We start from the raw sequence: 5491 nt of genomic DNA, 5'->3' as shown, positions 1-5491 counted from the left end.
GGAAGCTGAGCTTTTTGTGGTGGTGAGTCCGGCAGAGTGAAGTACAAATGAGTGAAAGTGTGCAGGGGAAAGAGGAACTACAGATGAACTTTCGTAACTTGCCAGGCAAGGCGCAGAACTTCTGAAAGGTCTAGCTCAGTTTTTGGCAAATGCCAATGATTGAATCCTTTTCCCTCTACTTCTACCGACCTGTGAATCCATAGTTCGAAGCACATAACTACACACCACAACAATGGGCGAGCATAAAGATCTGAACAACAGATTGTGTTGATGTAATGCCTGGCAGATCTCCTGCTTTCTTTCAGCCACTATACCCCAATCTAGTGCCGCAGCTCTAAGCTCGGCCGACGTCTTCACCTATAGACAAGCCCCCACTTGAACAGGACACTGAATATGTCTCCTGACTTCGGTTACCCCCAGGTCTTAACGTGCAAGGTATAGCAACTGAGGCCGAGAAAGCCAGAGTACCACCAGAGCAAACAAGACTATGCAGCTGGGTAATATTAGGTAGTAGAGCAGGATGCTCTTGGAGGAAGTACACAGATCACACCAGGAGTTATGAACAAGGAAGCAGGATTGCTCAGAGCGACCGCAGCTCTGAACTTCCAATAACCGCCACAATAATCAAAAATCAATGGTTGCTCAGTGCGTCCGCAGCACTGAGCCTCTGATGTCCACCACACTGAGTAACAAGGACAAACAACAGACAGATAGAGTTGGGCTGAACCTCCGATTTTAGGTTCGCGAACCGGGTTCGCGAACTTCCGCGGAAGGTTCAGTTCGCGTTAAAGTTCGCGAACCGCAATAGACTTCAATGGGGATGCGAACTTTGAAAAAAAAAATGTATGCTGGCCACAAAAGTGATGGAAAAGATGTTTCAAGGGGTCTAACACCTGGAGGGGGGCATGGCGGAGTGGGATACACGCCAAAAGTCCCCGGGAAAAATCTGGATTTGACGCAAAGCAGCGTTTTAAGGGCAGAAATCATATTGAATGCTAAATGACAGGCCTAAAGTGCTTTACAACATTTTGCATGTGTATACATCAATCAGGTAGTGTAATTAAGGTACTGCTTCACACTGACACACCAAACTGTTCACTGAACAGAACAGGTATGCAGTGGCGGGTTCACTGAACAGAACAGGTATACAGTGGCGGGTTCACTGAACAGAACAGGTATGCAGTGCCGGGTTCACTGAACAGAACAGGTATGCAGTGGCGGGTTCACTGAACAGAACAGGTATGCAGTGGCGGGTTCACTGAACAGAACAGGTATGCAGTGGCGGGTTCACTGAACAGAACAGGTATACAGTGGCGGGTTCACTGAACAGAACAGGTATGCAGTGACGAGTTCACTGAACAGAACAGGTATACAGTGGTGGGTTCACTGAACAGAACAGGTATGCAGTGGCGGGTTCACTGAACAGAACAGGTATACAGTGGCGGGTTCACTGAACAGTACAGGTATGCAGTGGCAGGTTCACTGAACAGGTATGCAGTGGTGGGTTCACAGTACAGGTATGCAGTGGTGGGTTCACAGAACAGGTATGCAGTGGTGGGTTCACAGAACAGGTATGCAGTGGTGGGTTCACAGAACAGGTATGCAGTGGTGGGTTCACAGAACAGGTATGCAGTGGTGGGTTCACAGAACAGGTATGCAGTGGCGGGTTCACTGAACAGGTATGCAGTGGTGGGTTCACAGAACAGGTATGCAGTGGTGGGTTCACAGAACAGGTATGCAGTGGTGGCTTGACTGAACAGGTATGCAGTGGTGGGTTCACAGTACAGGTATGCAGTGGTGGGTTCACAGAACAGGTATGCAGTGGTGGGTTCACAGAACAGGTATGCAGTGGTGGGTTCACAGAACAGGTATGCAGCCAGGGACAAGCTAAGCCTAACTAATCTTTCCCTATGAGAGAGAGTGTGCAGCAGCTCGCCCTACTCTCACTAATGCAGGCACACGAGTGACCGTAATGGTCGCCGCTGCCTGCCTTTTAGTAGGGGGGGAGTGGCTCCAGGGGCTAGTGTAGCCTAATTGGCTACACTGGGCCTGCTGACTGTGATGTAGAGGGTCAAAGTTGACCCTCCATGGTGCATTATGGGGCGAACCGAACTTCCGCAAAGGTTCGCCTGCGGGACGCGAACGCGTACCATGGAAGTTCGCATGGAATCGTTCGCAGGCGAACCGTTCGGCCCAACTCTACAGACAGACAGACGGAATGCTTGTCAGTTAACAAGACACAATGGTTGCTCAGTGCGTCCACACGTAGTGTTGGGCGAACACCTGGATGTTCGGGTTCAGGCAGAACATGGGCCAGATGTTCGGCATGTTCGGCCCGAACGCCGAACTCAATGGAAGTCAATGGGACCCCCGAACATGCCCATTTTGGGGGCCCTATGGGGTCGCAGGCATAAGGGGGGAGCATGCCCCGATCGCTGGGGGGGGTCGGAAATTCCCCCCACCCCCTCCGCTAGCGCTCCCCCCTCTGCCCGCTTCCCCATAAAAAAAGTTTAAGGCAAGTTAAATAGTACTTGGTGGCTGGCACTGGCAGTGGAGTGAGGAGGATGAGGAGTCCGAGTAGCAGAGTGACGCGTTGAGGCCGGGCAGCGGGCGGTTCAGCGGTAGTACCCTTGTGGTACTTCCGCCCTTTCTCTGACCTCACGTCCTCTACGTGATGACGCATACGAGGGTACGCGTGACGGTACCCTCGTTCGGCCCTGTTCGGCGGCCATTCAGTAGTTCGGGGCGAACCCGAACTTAAAAGGCCGAACACCATCAGGTGTTCAGCCGAACTCGAACATCACCCGAACAGGGTGATGTTCTGCAGAACCCGAACAGTGGCGAACACTGTTCGCCCAACACTAGTCCACAGCACTGAGCATCTGATGTCCACCACACTGAGTAGCAAGGACACACAACAGAGAGACAGACGGAATGCTTGGCAGTTAACAAGACACAATGGTTGCTCAGTGCTACCGCAGCACTGAGCATCTGATGTTCACCTCACTGAGTAACAAGAACAGTTCGCGATCGCTTCTGCAGCGTTTACTGCTGGCTGCAGTGGTATTGCAACCCAAGCAGTTCTGATGTCATTACATGCATTTGCTTGCATAGTTTGGTTTGCACTCAAACTAGTTGCTGATTCCATCTGCAGTCGCTCTGAAGTTAATGACAGTTTAATATGCTTCTGTGAAAACAAACATTGTCTGCTGCAATGGAGTGGCAATCCCTTTCCTGCAGGCTGCATATCATTGTCTGCCTTTTCCTGCTGTCAGCCTGTGATTAATTACCATTCACTTGTGTGGGAATCTGCATGTCTGCTCCCATTGGATGACCTCAGTATAAAGAACTGCTTCCTGCAGTGCTCCATGAGCTACCATAGTCTCAGATTCTGGCTGTTACTCTGCTCGTGCTCCACCTCGTTCCTAGTCCGTGTGGACTGCGCTGACTCCTGCGAAGGGGTCAGCGAGTCCTCCTAGTCCTGCTCTTGTTATCAGAAGTTGTTACTTTGCTTGTCTTGTGTCATATATTGGTTCATCGCCAATATATACGCATACTTGCACGTTTGTTATTTTCCTTGTATTCGTGTTACGTTAATACATCAGTGTCGCTGATATATACGTACACGAACTGTGATATCCTGTGTTCAGTCAGTTAGTTTTCAGCACGTTTTGGTAGGTTGCGCGTATCGTGATCACCCATGCTAGCTAGTTCAGTCCTGCTCCTAGTCCTGCTCCAGTTCTTAGTGTTCCTTGCTTATGTCATATATCGGTTTATTGCCGATATATCAGGGGTGAGCCTGGGGTGCCTGGCACCTGGGTGCAAGATTTTCTCTGGCGCCTATGGGAGTGGTTAAATTAACCGCGCCCAACCACATAACCACACCCATGTCCTGCCTAATCACACCCACACCTTCCACCTCTTTACGCATGCATGTGATACCCTATTCCTACCCCTCTTCCATGGGCTTGCTCCTGGCTGGCTTTGGCTTCCTGCGAGTCTGCTAGTCTCTGGGCTGACTAAGGCTGAGAGGCTCTGCGAGTGCGACGCAGTCACACACTGCGTATTTATGGCTGCCTGCGGCCACCCTACTCTCGCTCGCTGACGTCGGCTCCTCCCCCCTGCCAAGCCCACGGTGGGCTACCTGTATCTTTCTCGTTGCGCCACACAGCCTGCCAGTGTTGCCAACCTTTCACGTTATTTTTTACTGACAAATACCTAAAAATTTACTGACAAAAGATTTTTACTGACAAAATTTCCCCACTAAATGCACATAAGAGACAGCTTTTCCCCATGTAAATGCACTTAACAAGAGACGGCTTTTCACCAGTAAATGCACATAACAAGAGACCGCTTTTCACCAGTAAATGCACATAACAAGAGACCGCTTTTCACCAGTAAATGCACATAACAAGAGACGGCTTTTCACCAGTAAATGCACATAACAAGAGACGGCTTTTCACCAGCAAATGCACATAACAAGAGACGGCTTTTCATCAGCAAATGCACATAACAAGAGACGGCTTTTCACCAGCAAATGCACATAACAAGAGATGGCTTTTCACCAGCAAATGCACATAACAAGAGACTGCTTTTCACCAGCAAATGCACATAACAAGAGACTGCTTTTCACCAGCAAATGCACATAACAACAAGAGACTGCTTTTCACCAGCAAATGCACATAACAAGACAGCTTTTCACCAGCAAATGCACATAACAAGACAGCTTTTCACCAGCAAATGCACATAACAAGACAGCTTTTCACCAGCAAATGTACATAATAAGACAGCTTTTCACCAGCAAATGCACATAAAAGACTGCTTTTCACCAGCAAATGCACATAAAAGACTGCTTTTCACCAGAAAATGCACATAATAAGACAGATTTTCACCAGCAAATGCACATAATAAGACAGATTTTCACCAGTAAATGCACATAATGACAAACAGCCAGTGTCCCCAGAATATATAGCCATGGATATATGTCCCCAGTATATGTAGATAGGGGTATATGTCCCAGTATATGTAGGCAGGGGGTATATGTGCCCAGGATATGTAGCCAGGGGGTATATGTGCCCAGGATATGTAGCCAGGGGGTATATGTGCCCAGGATATGTAGCCAGGGGGTATATGTGCCCAGGAAATGTAGCCAGGGGGTATATGTGCCCAGGATATGTAGCCAGGGGGTATATGTGCCCAGGATATGTAGCCAGGGGGTATATGTGCCCAGGATATGTAGCCAGGGGGTATATGTGCCCAGGATATGTAGCCAGGGGGTATATGTGCCCAGGATATGTAGCCAGGGGGTATATGTGCCCAGGATATGTAGCCAAGGGGTATATGTGCCCAGGATATGTAGCCAGGGGGTATATGTGCCCAGGATATGTAGCCAGGGGGTATATGTGCCCAGGATATGAAGCCAGGGGGTATATGTGCCCAGAATATGTAGCCAGGGGGTATATGTGCCCAGGATATGTAGCCAGGGGCTATA

The sequence above is a fragment of the Hyperolius riggenbachi genome, chromosome 3, assembly GCF_040937935.1.
Source record: "Hyperolius riggenbachi isolate aHypRig1 chromosome 3, aHypRig1.pri, whole genome shotgun sequence".
NCBI lineage: Eukaryota > Metazoa > Chordata > Amphibia > Anura > Hyperoliidae > Hyperolius > Hyperolius riggenbachi.
This window is presented reverse-complemented; position numbering follows the sequence as displayed.